A 17,999-nucleotide genomic window follows, 5' to 3' on the forward strand; every position below is an offset into this window, starting at 1 on the left:
GCCGCTCTTTTAATAGACAGAAAATTGCTAAAATAACTTGCTAGATATTGGAAGTTCCTGTTCTTATGGATAAATGGGCAAAAATATATATTTGCTCACAGGACATTTAAAGAACTGCGTACAATTAAAATAAGCACCAATACCCAAGTAGAGATTTTAAATTTAGGACATAAAGGATTAATTTTGATGAAAAAGTTCTTGTTCCATTGTCTGATTATTCCAATTACAAAATGGAAAAAAAAGTATTGTGTTACGTGAATTAATCCACCAATGAAACAAGAATTTTTTCGTCAATATTTAGGAATTATTGACTTAAAACAAGCTCCTATGTCTTGCTGAAAAGTTACTTGTAAGTTAGTTTTGTTTCATTTCAAGTGTACGAAGATGTTTCCACTAGAATCTGGACCAAAGATACTTGGTAAGATTTAATGTTTTTGCAGTGAGCCAGTCTGGTGTCTGCTGTCAGGCTGTGGGTTGATTATGGTTTATTTATACAATAATAATGGTATAATTTTGTCAGTCATGAAAATTTTAAGGCAGAAGTCAGTCAGATGTAAATGTTCTTCTATCCCAGTATACATGCACTGTATATAATTTAAAGGGACAGTAAAAAGCAGCGTTTTTAAGCTTCACATCATGTTATAACGTTATTCCCTCATCAAAAACACACCTGGAGTGTTACCTTGATCCTTTCATGCATGTTTGAGAAATCCGTTTAATCTCCATGACAACCATTCAGCTATGCAAAAAAACACCTGGTGTGGACCTAGAAGCCGTAAGCCTGCCACGATAGCAAATTTTGCTGGACATTCTTGCGATAAACAATAATAATGTTTTGTTTTTCCAAGTAAAATATAACGGTAATGACATAATAATGCAACAATGCATTCTCAAAGATCAGTAAACTGTAAATAATCTGTTAAAATAATAACCCAACGTTAATTTATCAAAAATATCTTACCTCTGATATTTTTCATTCACATTTTGCCCATCGTTTCATGGTCATTGCTGATTTGAGAACATGTGTGTGTGAATGTGCATGCGTGTGTGCGTGTGTGTATGTGTGCAGTTAGTGGGAGTTCAGTGGTGGGGCATCCAAAGGGAATTCAGTCCCAATCATTTAGAAACACACATTAGTGGTGATGTGTCCTGGCCGGTTCTGTGCCTGTAAGGAACACAACGCAACTAAGCTAATTTGGAGTCAAAGGGGCCCAGACAAACACACACACACACACACACACACACACACGTTTGCTTGGCTATCTTTGTGGGGACTTTCCATTGACTTCCATTCATTTCTATAGCCTATCCTTACCCATATCTTATCCCTAACCATAACCATTACATACCAAAACTAATTTCACACCTTAGTCCTAAATCTGACCCCTGACCCAAAAACAGTGTTTACCTTGGGGGGACCAGGCTTCGGTCCCCACAAGGAGCAGTGGCCTCACAACGTAGTATGTGTCAGGAAAATGGTCCCCACAAGGTATTACAAACAAACGCGCGCACACACACACACACCACCCCTGCAGACACAGGCTGTGGACAGTAGATGCATCATGTATGTACTAAAGTTCCAAACCTGGTTGGCCAGCGATACCCAGCAGTGCTGCTTAACCCCTAAAGGTTTTTTCTAAAATAAATAAATAAATAAGCCAAATAATGAGAAAAAAAATGGTCATGATGTAATTAAATACAGATAATTTTTTATTCTGTCATAGCATAGTTAATTAGCAACGCTGCAATTGGTAAGGCAAGGAGAATTACGTAATGTGTACAAAGGGAATCATGTTATTCTTTTTCTGGAAGGAATAAATGGGCCAAGCAGGATTGTTTTTTATATTTTTCAGAAGTGAGCAAAATATGTTTTGTTGATTCGTGATTCTTACTTAATGAAGTTTAAACTTTCACCTTGAATTAATAGCTATTTTTATGTGATTTATTCAGATGTTTTTGTCACACTTTAATGTTTCAGATTATCAAATCAATTGTAATACTGCACACAGATAATATTAGGAAATAAATTAGACAGCTTAAGAGGGAAAACAATAAACCAACCTGAATCTGTAAAGTGTAATCGCCCTACCTTACTGAATCATGAATTAACTGTGAGGAACTAGATGTTTTTTGAAAAGCTGAGTTCAGCACCGCTATGCCAGGTGAGATTACTGCCAGACATAAAGAATAAAGATAAATGCCTTGTGTTGCATTTTATCAGTTTTAGTTTAGTTTAGTTTTCCAATTCTGTTGTCTCACAAAGTATAGTTTAAGATCTCAAAAACAAAATCATAACCAGGTCCAACTGTAATTACATGTAATTACAAATGTAATTACATTACAGTATTGTTCCCTCAGTAACGGGGAATACTGCCATCAGCGCAGCAGCTGGGTTTCCATTACAAATGTAAGCAAAACTTCACTAATAATAATAATTTTTAATAATATTAAAATTAATAATAATTTGCAATTGTATAATATTACATACAGCTGTGGAAAAAACTAAGAGACCACTTAAAATGATCAGTTTCTCTGAGGTATATGTTTGAGTAAAATGAACATTGTTCTTTTATTCTATGAAATATTGACAACATGTCTCCAAAATTCAAAGCAAAAATGTTTTATTTATTTGCAGAAAATGAGAAATAGTGAAAAATAAGGAAAATATACAGGGCTTTCATACCTGAAATAATGCAAAGAAAACAAGTTCATATTCATTTAGAAACAACAACACTAATGTTTTAACTTGGGAGGAGTTCAGGAATCAATATTTGGTGGAAAAACCAGGAGGTTCTCAGTGACGGTCAGTGTAGTCGGCTCTTCATTTTTTCCAGAGCTGCATTTACATATATATTTAATACAGATTTATTTTATTATTATTATTTTTTTTTTATGCTCAAACCTTATTGCTGGTTAATTTTGCAGTACTCATATTAGATGCATGCAGGCGAAGATATTGTTGCAAAATCAATAAAATAACAATTACTGAAGTAAATAGTAAAATAAATAATAATAATCAAAACTGCAATCATAAGTCTGCTGAAAAGTAATGGCTTCATTGCATATTTGTCTCATTTACTGTAATAAATTATCATTACTTTTATTCCACTCCTAATAAAGCGACCAAACGTTGCTACATGTAGCCGGCTGCCAGTCGTGATTACAGATGATGCGTTCACTGATTAGGAAAAAAAATCTGATTTTTGAGCTTCCAACTTGCTAGTGACAGGTCAGGGCCAATCTAAAGGAAAATAAATCATTTTCACAACCTATTCATTAAAAGGTCTCACAAAGACTCATTTTAAATGACAAAAATCTTAAAAACTACATATGAAAATCAAATATATGGTGAACTAAGGAAGGATAACTGGTTTTGTGAGGTACGTTGTGTTAAAGTCAATTTAGGAATAAATTAAAAGTGACCCGAATGGCCTTGCTATTTCCAGACAGCCTCATTAACGTCTGCCTCCTGTTTCCACACGATGCATATGCAACAATCCTGAAGGTTGAGTTTGTTTTTTTTGTTTTTTTGGTTCTTCTTTTTCCTGCCATAATGCCTTTGGGCAAGTTTCTTCCGTATGACACAAATATAAAGACTCTTTGATCTTTTTAGCACGCGTGACATCGAATTACCCCGGAGTTTCAAAGAAATGTGACGATCCCCGCGTCGTGTGACATCACTTTGATCAAAATTGCTCTTTGAAAAATGTGCAATGCACAAGTCATAATAACATCACTCGTGTATTGCTGCGTACGGCTAATCAGGTAGCACAAACAAACTCTTGGATAACCACAGAGCTCCAGAGAAAACGTCTCGTTTCATTTAACTCTTTTAAGACGATCAGTTCTTGTAGAATTTGTTTTACTGTTTCCACTGTAGAAATCACTTTCAGATGGTTTTCAACACAAAGCTGGGGGTTTTAGATCTTGTGTAGCTTTCTTTTTAATGGTAAAATGTTTTATTTTGTGCTGAAAATGGGGTATTTGTTCACGTTCATGTTAAAATGGCATAAATGTTCAGTGGATAATGTTAGCTAACGGATCATGTCTGTCTCAAATTGTGTAGAAAGGCAGGAGGAAGTATACTAGTATACTAGAGCCATTGTAGATAAAAAAAAATAAAAGAAAAGAAAAAACAAGAGAAAATTTCCAGCAAAAAACTAAAAAAATTTGAGATTAAAGTTGAGTTTTTCTAGGAAAAACTTGAAAATTTCAGAGCTTCAAGAGCCAAAAATTTCAACTTTCAGAAATTTTATGGGTTTTAAAAGTTAAAAATGTTCAACTTTTGCCACTCGTTAATTTCAAAGTTATTTCTAGCATTTTTTTTTCACTTTTCAAGCTCAGAAATTTCCAACTTTATTTCTAGAAAAATTCTGAGTTTTTTGGCAGAAATGTACTTCTTTTTCTATCTACAATCTAATACATCATCATAAGGAAGTGAATAAAATAAAATGGTAAACACGTTGTTAAAGGGTTAATAGAGGAGCCATGTTGTGACGACTTCCTGAGGGCAGAGTTTCAGAAATAGCTGCAGCTTCTTAAAGAGACAGAGGCCCAATTTCAAGTTGTTAAATTTCAAATTAAAATTTTTTCTAAGTCATATTTGATATGGATCACACTTATAATAAATGCAGTTAACATAGTTGCATGTTTGTAATATAATTTGATACTATGTGGCTGGAAAACACACAATACTGCCCCTTTAAAGTTAGCTGATCACTGCATGAAGAGCTGGCAGTGACAGCCAGAAAGCTGAAACCGTTTGGTTTTACCACATGTGGTAATTCTGTATGCGATGCTTCATGCAGGAGTAAGGGTTGGTCAACCATCAGGAAGTAACAGTGGCGAGCCTGCATGTCCCCCCGGAGGAAACTGTGTCCTCACTGGCGGTTAGGTAACCACTTCCAATTAGGATATGATGGAAATCATCTGAGATTTACAGGGATTTTCAGGAAACGGCTTGATAAGAGTAAAAAAAATAAATAAATAATGTAATGTAGAATGTAACTTACTGTTTGCTTAGAGCATCCTTTCTTTTTCTGTGTTCTTCCTCTCATATTTTCCTCCTCATCGCTTCCTCAGTTTATGGATCTTTCCGCACTTCTCCCTCTGCCCCCACGCTTCCTTTTTTTAAAACATACATCATCCCTCTTCTCTCCCATCATCATACATTGTCTCTCTTTGTTCGTTCCCTTCTTTTGCTTTGTTTCCTCGCACATAAACAAGTATCTTATGAGCAATTATTTACATTCTTTGAGCTAAACATGGCCGACGGCAGCCTTCGTGGTAACTGCTGGGCCCTGTTAAGCTGTATTTCACTCGCCGCGCAAGAATTTAATATATCATATGAGCACTGAGGGACTAAATGAATTTGTTTTACCACGGAGCAATTACACCGCAATAAACAGAAGCAAGTCCCGCTACGCTGCGCTCCTCCTCTCAACTTAATTCTCCTTTTTTTAGCTTTTCTTCCCTTTTGTCTTCCTACTTATTCCTCCCTGCAAGGAATTTTTGTTTCCTACCTTTTCATTTATTTATTTGATTTTTGTTATTCAATCTGCTGCATTATCTCAAGCACTTTCTCAAATCTGTACACTTTTTTATTATTATTACTTTCATGGGTTTTTTTCACTTCAGGGATGTTTTTGCTGCAGCCTGGGACTGTTGCTGCCCAGACACAGCGTTGGGCAACGCAAGGCTATCTATCACCGAGCCCCCGCCGGGGTCCCGTCAACCATTTCCTAACAAAATACCAACAGTCTGGGTCCGGAGCCCACCATACATTACGGCTGCTGTTGTCCAAGGACTGATTTCTCCTCCGAGTCTCTTGGATTATTTCACTGTAGTTGTTTGCAAAAATGTGTTGCTTCTGAGGAATCCGTTTGTGTTTTTCATTTTTCTAATTTTCTCTTTTGCCCCTAAAAACGTGCACAATGAATATAAAACTGCCAGCTTGTCGCAGTGATAAATCAGATCACCCTGTGATGAACTGGTGCTACAAAACACAGACAAAAGAAGAAATCGGAATTTTATGAGTAAAAAAACTGAAAAAAAAAAAAAAAAAAAAAAAAAAGCCAAACTACTCGGTTACCCAAGTGTGCAAACCCTTAAAATAATCCTTCCTTGGCTTTATGATTCAATTCATCCATCCAGTGTTCCTTGGTTCAGACTTGCCATTGATTATAGGTGATTAACTATAAATAGGAGTCTCATACAGCCGTTACAGCAGGCTTTTCTTGGTACTCTCTCACTTTTGTACTTTAGCTGAAGCCATAATTTGCTGGAAAATTACAAAGGATCTCATCGTACAAAGGAATCAGTCAGGAGAATGGAACGACGCAAGCTTCAGTTCAATTCAGTTTGGTTATGTAGAACAATTCCACAACAAATGTCATTCAGTCCAATCAGACATCGTTCAAATTGATCCTAGTTATCAAAAACTGCAGTCGTTTATTATTCAAATTGGTTTAAAATAAAGTTTTCTATCAAAGGAGACCAAGCAGACTGCATTGAGTCACTGACTTAGAGTAATCTTCTCTTTAACAGGAAGAAATCTCCAGCAGAACCAGAACCATTTGCTCTGTGGGAACGGCCATCTGTCATTAGTGACTGGCAGCTTGAGAAGACAAATTATAGTCACAATATTACCAAAAGTATTTATTCAAAGATATTCAAAAATAGTGTTCCAGTCACTCATAAGGCCACTAGTGTACACAATCAAGAACCTAGAGCTGCAGTCTGGTTCAGCTCTAGGTCATAATGCAACTTGTGCTTTAAGTCCAGTCATGACATTTCTTCTTTACTAAATACTAGAGGTGTACTGCAGCTTTCTGGCCGATGGCCGATAACTAATCTCTAAAAAGCCTGACCTGCTGATTCCAATTCTGGCCTATACCAATTCTTCTGGTCTGAAATATTGCTAAATATAGCAACAAAGTTGCTACTTTAGCAACAGTGACAATTGTTAACTACAAAAGCGCAAGCATAATAGCTACAGCTGGAACCGATTGCATGGCGAACTCCTACCGCCGTCGCCACCAACGGCCTCACTTGTAACTATCAGCCAATCACCAATCTCCCAAAATGAAAGAAATCTGGACCGATTAACTGGTGAACCTTTACTAAATATTCCTCAATCTCCTGTTTGTGGTTTTATTAAAGGTGGTAGTTGGCATAATATCCAAGAAGTGGGTCAATGGACGCAAAGGTGCACAGAGGTCAACTGTCCTTGGAGTTGGCAGCTACAGACCTCCAAACTTCATGTGTGCTGACTGATGCTCATTGAACATCAGTGTATGGCCTTAAAAATGGTCTCCTCTCAGAATGATCAAATTGTTCCATATACACTTTGGAACTCTTAAATGTAGCTTAAAGACCTCCCAGAAGAGTTGAGGCTGTTAAAACCTGCAGAGTGAATGGACTGAGTTTATTTACTGCTACTCTAGCCATACTGACAAATCAAAGCACTTTACACTACAGCCACATTCACCCTGTCACACTCACTAACTCGCATTCAAACATCATGCACAGATCAGTGGGCAACTGGATCTGACCAATGGCGCATCGAGACGCGACAGGAGGAAGCTCTCATCAAACCACAACCTGTCAGATTCAAGTAATGTGAATGTTATTTAAAAGTTAATTTATTTCAGTCACTCAATTCACAAAGTGAAACATTATATACTTATTCACAAACCATTTTCAAGTCTTGATTTCTATATGATTATTTTTGCTGCTTATACATTATATCTAGGATTAGTGTATTACATCAGACCAGTTGAAAAACATATTTTAATTCAGAAATGTGGGTAAGCAGGTTTGTTTCCTGCTTCAATGCTGTTATTTTCAACAACACTATCAGGTGTTCTGGCATTTATTCATCATAGTCATGGAAATTTCTAAGAGTTATAGATGACTGGAGATAATACAGGACATTCCCGGAAGTAAACTTGCTATAGACACATTGCAATGTAAAGTCACACATGCTGCCCCCCAGCTGGAGGGCAAAAAACTGCTAGCCAACGATGACTACCATTAGATTTGGTTGTTAACATAGCACACTAAATCTTAAATGAACATGTGATATGTAAAAGAAAAGGGATGATTTGCTTTGTTACTGTCAGCACAGCTATAAAACCAGACAACAGGGTCCAATAGCGTCACATGTCGCAGGTAAGGGAAAGCAAGAGAGCGGGAAGTAATTCAGTCATGCTCGCATGACTTTGACAAATTAACACATAGATGAGCTGTGGAATTTGGTGTGTTTCAGTTCAATAAAAAATAAAAAAAGAGGGCAACCCAAACACCAACTCTCTGATATGTCATCAGTAGAGCAGGTGTTTAAATTAGTTAATCAACCACTGCTACTGTTCAGGTGATCACTTATTAATTGGAAAATAAACATCAAGCCTGAAAACATAAAACTGTAATGGAGTAAATGTTCTGTTCTTTGTGTCGGAAATGTGAATTCTACAGTGTTTTTCTGTGTAGAATTCACTTGTGAAGCTGTGGTCAGTCAGTTACTATGGCAACGTGTCCACACGTAACATAGTGGACACACGGTGCGAGAAAAAAATCAGAAGACGAGTGGTTTTGAGTTGTTCTTTGACAGTTTTCCTTCACTGCACTAAATTAATAACACATACATCTCCAGATTTCATTTTGTTAACGAAAATGTTCTACCGTGGAAACACAGCTACGGATGTCAAGTAAAAGGATCATCTTTTCGCCGTCCGTTGTTGTGCGGATGTTCAAAATGTCCGGATGTAAACAACATGCAACGTGTGCACTTCTAACGTTCATCCTCTGGTGTACCTGAAGGGATTATGTGTTTTCTCACCGCACCTTTATTGTTTATACCTTTCTATACATTAAGATTCTCATTACAAGACTTGAACCTAATTCGATATATCACCATTATTACTCCCTGTTGCTGGTGTCTCTTGACGCGGCTGCATCCCTGACATAAACTATCCGCCCGGATCCACGCCCTGGTTATAAATGGCTGCTGTTGGTCAGCGTGACATTCTGCTGCCGGTTCATCTGTCCCGATGGTCAGATATATACGACATCGTTCCTGTATCATAAATCCACATACACACACACACACATACACACACACAAACAAAGCAGCAGCCTCCACTGTCTTCTTGTATTCTGACGATTGATGTGCACCTTGTTGCTAAATGGCTGAGATAATTAAACCCTGCGCTCTCCTCCCCTTTGTTTATGAGTGTGTGTGGTGTGAGCCTCACTGAACACTCCTCTGGTGCATTGCAACACACACATACACATACATACACACACACACACACACACATACAACTATGCGTATTCACAGAAAATTGGAAGACACACGTCCACTTTGTCTCTCTCCCTCCTCTTCAGCACCATGCTAACACTATAAATCCTCACTCTCTGTCACCGATCACAGCTACACACACACTCACTCGCACACACAACCTCTCTTCCTCGGTGGAAAGCGAGAGCGCGGGGGACGGAGAGAGAGAAGGCACCTGCTGGTGCTGTAAAGCACTTGCACAAACGGCGTCTGTGTTCCGGAAGACTTCAATAAATGGGAAAATTATACAGTGCAGGCGGAGCGGTCGCCTTTCAGACGAAGGTGCTTCGCCTCGGCCACGCAGCTGATGGCCTCTCTGGAATGCACAAGTATTTTCAGTTAAGCTTCTTGTGTAAATGTATTAGCGCACTTGAATTAGGACAAAATTAACTTACAAGTAACTTTTCCACAAGAAACAGGAGCTTGTTTAAAGTAAATAACTCCTTAACATTGATGAAAATGTTCTACTTCCTGTGGTCGATTATTTCACGTACAACAAGACATTTTTCCCATGTAAGTGAAATAATCTGCCAGTGGTACTAGGACTTTTTCATCAATGTTAAGGAGTGATTGACTTAAAACAAGCTCTTACATTTTACTGAAACGTTCCTTGTAAGTTAGTTTTGAACTGAGATATTTGCAATAGAAACGCAACCAAAATTGCTTGGTATTTTACGAGTTTAAAAAGAACAAGGCCTTCAGCAGAATTTGAGAAGCAGAATTAGATACACAAAGTGGAAAATGACAACAAAATAATTCTCAATAGACAGATTTAAACAGAGAAAGATGAAGTATAAGAATAAAGTGCCTTGTAGGACTATTAGCACCAACTGAACTCCACGTTTTGTTTCACCAGAAACCAAAAAAATAACTTTTTTGGAAGTTTATGTGATGAACTGAGAAAAGGAGGAAACAACAGTGGACTGGAAAGAAAATGATAAATGGTCTTAATGTTTATTGCTTTACAACAACCAATCCCCCAAAAACTGGTATACATATCTATTCACCCTTTGCTGCCACTACATAAAGTCCAGTGAAGAGCTTCACAATTCACCAGACAAATGGTGAAATTTAATCTCAGTAAAAATCCAGCAGTTCTGCCCAAAAAAAACACTAAATCTGACCAAGTGTGTTTGCTGCAGTTTCTAGCACAAACATCTTAGGACGCTTGAAAGTGACTTTAACAAAATATCCCTCCTGCAGCTCTCCTGTATCGGACAACATTCCCTTACAAACTTTGTAAATATTCCAAAAATAAGAAACTCAGATAAAATCACGTGAATAAGTCTGTTCACATGAGCAGCTGTTAAAAAGGTCACTTGTAATCATCCACCAACTACTTCCTGTCGTCGTCTTTTTCGTTCGTTTTTCGGTAAATAGTTTTGGTGCTAGGATGAGGCCATTTTTCTGCCGTATCAATATCGGCTTATTTTTGAAAAACTGCAATGGAATCGCTTTTTTGCGTGATATGAGTCACATGATCGACAACCGGATGTTGCCACCGGTGCAAACCAATAAGTGGACGACATGAAGCAGTTGGAGGATGATGTTTTTTAATGACTTTTCGCACAAACAAACTTATTCACGTGTGATTTTGATTCCCTCTCTCATTTAACAGAACCACCAAAATTGCAAAATTGTGGGTTTTTCCAACATTAACAGAGTAACAACAAAGTCTTGAACACATTTGTAATGGAAACGCAGCCGCAGTTAAGTTCCGGACGTCTTTGCTCTCAACAACGGCGTAAATGAAGCTCAGAAATCCTGAGATATTGTAAATAAGACGAATCAGAGGACAAAGTGACCACATGCAATTGTCCCGCTATCAAACAGCCACAAACAAATATAGACAAAACAATATATCCTCTACAAGCACACAGAAAGAGGCAGGTAGGGGCCATAAAAGGCTCGCAGAGAGACTACAGATGACTCAAAATGCAGTTTAGTTCTTCTCCAGAGTGTGTGGGAGCCTGCACTGCTCCGACTGAAACACCGGGGACCTTTTTCATGTCTGTACTCAGGAGCCTCTTGTTTCATAATGACTCCCAAGATTAAAGGACAAAAAGGAACAGGCAGAAGGGAAGCTCAAACTCCAAACCGATGGCACTGAGCAGCCGCTCTGCATCTCTTCAGGTGGGACTTCCAGCTATGATGCTCGGCTACTTCCTCCCTGCCTCTACCCTGAGGCCAGTGTTTTTCATTTTTCTTTTTTTCTTTTTTTTTTTGCTGCACACGACGTCTGGCTTTTAGCACACATCGTTTCTCTCGTGCAAACACACAGCCTGATGAATAAGTAAGGCCCAGCCCGACTGGCTGGCTGCACTCCGAATTACAAAAAGCGCTCCACTTCATTTTCCACAACTTTCAAACGATTATTCCACAAAAACCTGAAAACACACACGGACTCGCCATTTTGTTTTCTGGTCCTTTTTATCGATTTCCACTGCTTTCATTAGCAGCTCAACCCCTGCCTTAAAGGAGCTATTCAGCAGTGTTTTATTTTATGTATTTAGTTGCTTATTTTTATAGAAATAAATCTACACTAGCGATAAAAACAAAGCGGGGTAATGAAGTATGGATTTCCACTGCAACATTTCATAAAATACAAAGTTTTTTTTAAAAGAAAGAAAGCACACTAAACAAAAAAAAAAAGCTGCTAATGTTGCTTTTGTTTTTATATGTAGGGGTGAGGCTAATGATTATTTAAGTCATCGGTTAACTTAAAGATTATTCTAACGAGTAATCGATTAATTGGGAAATTAATTTGCCACATTTTACAGTTTTCATTTTGTCAATTTAAACTTTTGCATCAAACTTTGGGAACATCAAAAGATGCAAACAAAATAAAATAAAAAGTAACTGGTGAAGCTAAAACTATGACACTTGAGTTTTGGCTCAAATATATTTATGTACAATTAAGGTTTTTTTTATTATAAATGCAAAATAAATGTACTTTTTGTGCATTATTGACCTACCTGCTAATTTGAGTATGTTCTGTCAGCCAATGTTTTTTATTGAGTCTTCATGCTTCAGTTAATAGTTTGATTACTGATTAGTTTACGATTATTTCAATAATCGATTAATCTCAATATATCCGATTCATCATTTCAGCCCTGATGACATGGCAAGAGATAATCAAAATAATCAGCTAGTTTTGGTGAAACCTATAATAGATTAGCAACATCTGATTGTTACAAAAGTTTGATTGTAGTGACTGGTAGGACCAGTTCCATTTTAAATCTGTCAGCTTACAAAAAAATTGTTCAGAAACTGAAATAGTTCTGTTTAAATGCGTCAAGTGACCAGCACAATGTGGTTTTTACAACATTTGACTCAAAATGATTGTTGAAAATCCTTTCAGCAATAATACAATCGAGACTGTCCAGTTTGCCCAAGTTATCTGAACAAACCACTAAATGCATTTTTATAAAAACACACTAAAGTACTGGACACTTTATGTCTTAGCTGATGTCTACAGCTATGGGAGAAAGAAAGCTGGTTTTTGGAGAAAGTGAATTTGTCTAGATTACACATCGACACAAATAATGATGCAAGTTTTTCACTTTAATACCGATACAGATTCCTGAGGTTCTGTACCGATATGATACAGGAGAATGGTGCTGAATTACCTGAAAACATTTGACACAAACAAACGAAACTGAAACACACACAAAAAAATGTTTGACTACATTGGTCAAACATGTAAAAAATAAACTGTAATAAACCTTCTTTCAAATCTTTCATTAAATACAAATAAGAATTCTAGATATAATGTAAAATAAATAAACCATGACATCGCTCAGAGTATAAAGAGTATAAATAAACTGAATAGATCCCTTATTATGGATCGTGCACATTGTCACCGATACCCAATTTAGAATTTTTTTCAATATCAGGACCGATACAGATATTGTTGTGAATTTATAGAGATAATAACTGTATCGGTCCTGATATTGTAAAAAAAATCTAGATCAATCTAATAAAATTTGATCCAGATTTATATATCGTATAGAAAACTCCAGTCGAGGTCTGAATAAATAAACTTTTAAAGCAGAAATTACCAGATGCAGTGAAACTCCTTTAAAAAAAAATAAATAAATATCCCTTTAAGGCAGCAACAAAACAGGCTGCCAATCAGATTCCAACTTCAGCTCCAACATCGCCCTATTGGGTACACAGCAATGTTTACCTACACTGCTAACATTGGGGGAACAGACATAATAGAAACTTACAAGTGCAACTGACGCCCCCAGCTCATGCTGCTCTGGCGGCAAGCCATATCCCCATATCGAGAATCGTCCCATAAGAAGGCAAAACAAAAATGCTGAACATAACGTGATGTCACGTGGGTATATATACTCTTCGTAACGAGTTTTATTGATTTGACAGAAAACTTTAGCTAACCGCTAACCCTAAACTCAGCTAACACTCCAGCCCGAACCCCAGGATCCCAAAATGTCCACTTGACTGTAATTTTACCTGAAAATCTTCGAAAGATGTGTGAAAACAAGCACGCGCGCGCGCCAACATCCAAACACGGAGGAAAAAACAAGCTCATATCTCTCTCTCTTTTTTTTCTTTTTTTTTTTCTTTTTTTTACTTCTTTGCTCCCGCAAACACCCCGCATTACACGCAAGCAGCCTTACCTGACGACTCGATGGAAGTAATCCTGAATCCCAAGAGGAGCCAGGTGACCCGGAGCAGAACTGGAGGAAAACGTGCAGAAATAATCCCACCTCTGACTCCGTCCTCTGATTCCAGACACAAAACTGCCTTAAAAGGATGAGAAGAAGAAGAAGAAGAAGAAGAAGAAGAAGAAGAAGAAGAAGAAGAAGAAGAAGAAGAAGAAGAAGAAGAAAAGCCTTTCTTTTCCTTTTTCCAAAAGGTCCAGGTTAGTATCTGTAGCGGATGAGCACAGTCTCAGCGGCAGCAGAGGGGGGAATAGGATCTTTTCTCCAAGATGCGGGAAAGCTGAAGTCCGCTCCAGTTAACCGCAGTTACGCACACTCTTCCCCCCCTCCAACCTCCTCTCGTCGTCCTCCTCCCCGCCAGTCCGCCCGCCCCCACCTCCAGCTCCGCCGCGCTCTCTCCTCCGCCTGTCCCGCGCCTCACTTCCAGGACGGAGGACGTGAGTCAGCGACCCGGCGCGCTCCCTCCGCGCTCCTCCAGGAGGTCCTCCCTCCTGGCCGGGATGTGGGGTGGAAGGAACGAAGGAAGGAGTCGCTCTACTTTTTTCTTCTTCTCCTTCCAAAAATAACTTCCAATCTGTGATGTGGAATCCGCGACGAACACGTTTAAAGTGTGTGCATGTGTTGTTTCCAAAGTTTTTATATTATTATTATTATTATTATTATTAATGCACTTTAATCTTTGATAATCACCTGACAGTTGTGTGGAAAATCTGATTTATTCTTCCTTATATGCCGATGCAGTGACCATCATAGTTTGCGATCAGCTTGGGTGTACAGTGCAGGTGGAGTTTGCAGCAATATTTGCAAAGAATATTTTCCTTCTGGGGAAAAAATGTCCGATGTTCAATCAACCAATCAGATCATGCATAGACATTTCAGCTCTGGAAAGCTATTAATAACTTCAGAATATTTAATAGTATTTTATCCATTTGCGTTCTAGACTTCTCCGCTCCTCTAATGCGTCCCTCAGGGGTCAACAAGGAGGAGGAGGAGGAGGTGGGGGGGCTCCCGGCTCAGTCACTGGATGTTGTCCCGTTTTGTCCACAAAATGCCAAAAATCTTCCCTCCCAAAAAAAAAAAGAAAACCCAAAATAAAAACAAGTCCACCTGGAACGAGTTCCGCTAGATAATTCTCCTGTCGGCGCAGGGAAAGAGATGCGCAAAAGCCCAGAGCCGCTTCTTTTAGGACTGTCCTCAGACAGATGGGAGGAAAGAGAGAGAGAGAGAGAGAGAGAGAGAGAGAGAGAGAGAGAGAGAGAGATCTGCTTCCTTTAAGCTACAAAGTGAGGGGGAAAATGGCTCAAAAAAATTTTACGAATTCTATCTAAATCTTTGGAAAAAAAAAATTTCCTTCCCCTTTCAAAAAGTGCAGAGTCGTCGCTTAAAACGGAACCAAATAACCTTCCTCCCATGATGCTCCGGCGCTCGGAGCGGAGCGGAGGCAGGATAGTTCCCCTCTGCCTCCTGAACCAGAGGAACTGTTGATGTTGTCTGAGACAGACAGACAGAGACCGGAATGGACCGGAACCAGCATCCAGCAGCCACTGAGCACGGGCGCTGTTCTTTCAGCACCACACACGCACACACACACACACGCTCACACCCACACAGTCTGAAACACACTCACTCTATTTAACTGCTGGAGTTTCCATCTTTTCGTCCACTTTAACTACTCTGTATTTACAACAACAATAATAAATAACATTATTGTCATTATTTGAAGAAAGGAACATATGTAGAGAAAAAAAATCAGTTAAGCTAAGGAGAGAAATGGGAAGGAAGAGGAGAAAGATAAGAAAAGTGCGGAGATAGCAGAAGCACCGTCTGCTGCTTCTACAGCCGCTTTTGATGCACTATGTCGCCCCCTTCTGGTCATGGGAAGAACTTATAGAGAAATGGGAAAAATGAAGAACCAGAAGTGGAGGTAAATGGGGGTGAAAGAAAGGTTGATAGAAGACTGCAAAACTTCCTACGCTAATTTATTCCACAGTGAAACTCAGTCGGAATGCCTTAAGAAATGTCTATGGAAGGCACAGTTTGACATTTTGAAGATAAATTTGTTTAGTGAAAACAAGGCAGTTTTGGAGGAAAAAAAATGTGTTTTTCAAAAAAAAAAAATTGTTTCAGCACTAGAATGAGGTGGATTTTTAGGGGGATTTTTATTGAAATTGGTTTATTTTGCAAAACTGCTATGAGAAACACTTTTTTTGCATCACACAAATCACTTGATCAACAACCGGATGTTGCCGCTGGCGCAAACCACGAAGAAGAAGACAGGAAGTAGTGGAAGGATTATTTAATCAAATCGCAAAATTGTGAAATTGTGTGTGTTTATGACAACATTTTGTGCACATTTGTAATAGAAGCTAGCTAGTTAGCTTGAAAAAAAAATTGAGGGGCTCCAAAGTTTGTTGTGGTTCATGGTGAAGTCGTCTGTCAACAAGTGGATTGTGCACTAAAAAAAATGGAACTTCAACTTTAGACATTAAATTTGTTAAATTTACTTTATTTAAGATAACTTGAATTTTATATATTTATATATCTTCTTGGATATACTTAATCTGACTACTTGTAGCAAATCCATCCATCCATCCATCCATTTTCTTTACACCCTTGTCCCTAATGGGGTCGGGAGGGTTTGCTGGTGTCTATCTCCAGCTAACGTTCCGGGCGAGAGGCAGGGTCACCCTGGACAGGTCGTCAGTCTGTCGCAGGGCAACTTGTAGCAAATCAACTTTTCTTAAAAGTTGGATCAATCGTTTTCTTTTTTCAAAGTGAGGAAGAAGAAATAATGATACACAACTTTCAGTTTTTGGGAGGGGGGCATTTTGAGGAGTGAAGTTCATATGTTTTTCCGCCTTTTACTCTGATATCCCCAATAAAATCCAAGAGTCCCTCTTAAAAATATCTAATAAAAAAGATTATCTGTCTGTCTACTGCTCCCGGTTTTTCTGTTGTTGGGGTCCGACAGGTTTGGGTGAATTTGCTTCCAGGGAACATGATTAAAATCATCAGTGTGTATTCTCAGAATCAGACGGCGTTGCACAGCGCTGTGGATAAATGGTAACAGAACATTTGTCCCTAATTTGAAAGACAAACATCGCTGCGTTCAGCTCTTTAGCCCCGACCGGCTCTGCTCTTTTCCTTCACTTACTGTGATCAGATATCATGCTGTTCATGGAGTTAAAACAACAGTTTTCTCTCTGATAATTATCCCGTCTCATTGACCAATCAAGCTGCTGCTCGGCACTGTAAAAAAAACAACTTTGTTATTGTCAGAATTGGCCTTTTAGCGCAGGATGCTAACCTGGTATTAACCTGTGAGTGCTTTGTGGACAGCTAGATAATGGAATCCCTTGCAGGAGGTTTTGTTTTCACTCTTTATGCTGCCATCATTCGTTCTTGTTATTTTTGATTAATTCCTGCAATCTTTATCCCATTTCGCTTTGAAAATTAGTAAACTGTGTGAGCTGTAACAAAAAAGTGCAATCTGGGGAAACAGCTGAAAAAAAGAGAGTGCCTTTTAGGCTAATTCTGGCACTTTTACAATGTGCTTTTAATGCCAGCTACGCCTACCCTATGAATTAACATCAATACTTTAGTTTCAGATTCCCTCTTGATTTTTTTTGTTTGTATTATTTTAGTGTTGTAGTTTATCAACTCTGCCTCAAAAAATATTTGTTTTGAGTTTCTCTGAAATTATATTTTTTGCATTTTATTTAGGAAAAAATGCACACATTTGTTTCATTCCATTGTTTCTGTTTACGAAATACCTTAACATATTTAGATGGTAAACATGTGTAAACTGTGTCCATATTCTGTTTATATATCGAGGAAATAATTCAAAGACAACAAAGCACAAAAACACCTAAATGTCAGCCGTTTTGATGATTTATCAAACAACAATTAAAAAGTATCGGTATCGGTGATACTGCCCTGTATTTACTTGGTGAAGGATCGATACCAAA

General features: G+C 38.2%; 1 protein-coding gene across 2 annotated transcripts in view; it reads right to left on the reverse strand.

Annotated features, from left to right (window-relative positions):
* The window catches only part of LOC103151714 (X-linked interleukin-1 receptor accessory protein-like 2), a 327,216-nt gene extending 311,597 nt beyond the window's left edge, over window positions 1-15,619 (reverse strand). The window contains exon 1 of one of the 2 annotated variants that reach the window (XM_007571906.2): window positions 13,987-15,619. The gene's annotated coding sequence lies outside the window, so the exon portion shown is untranslated. The remainder of the gene's footprint in view (window positions 1-13,986) is intronic. The other variant, XM_016681702.1, reaches the window with a different exon arrangement.
* Window positions 15,620-17,999: the final 2,380 nt, after the last annotated feature.

The sequence above is a fragment of the Poecilia formosa genome, unplaced genomic scaffold, assembly GCF_000485575.1.
Source record: "Poecilia formosa unplaced genomic scaffold, Poecilia_formosa-5.1.2 Scaffold289, whole genome shotgun sequence".
NCBI classification, from domain to species: domain Eukaryota; kingdom Metazoa; phylum Chordata; class Actinopteri; order Cyprinodontiformes; family Poeciliidae; genus Poecilia; species Poecilia formosa.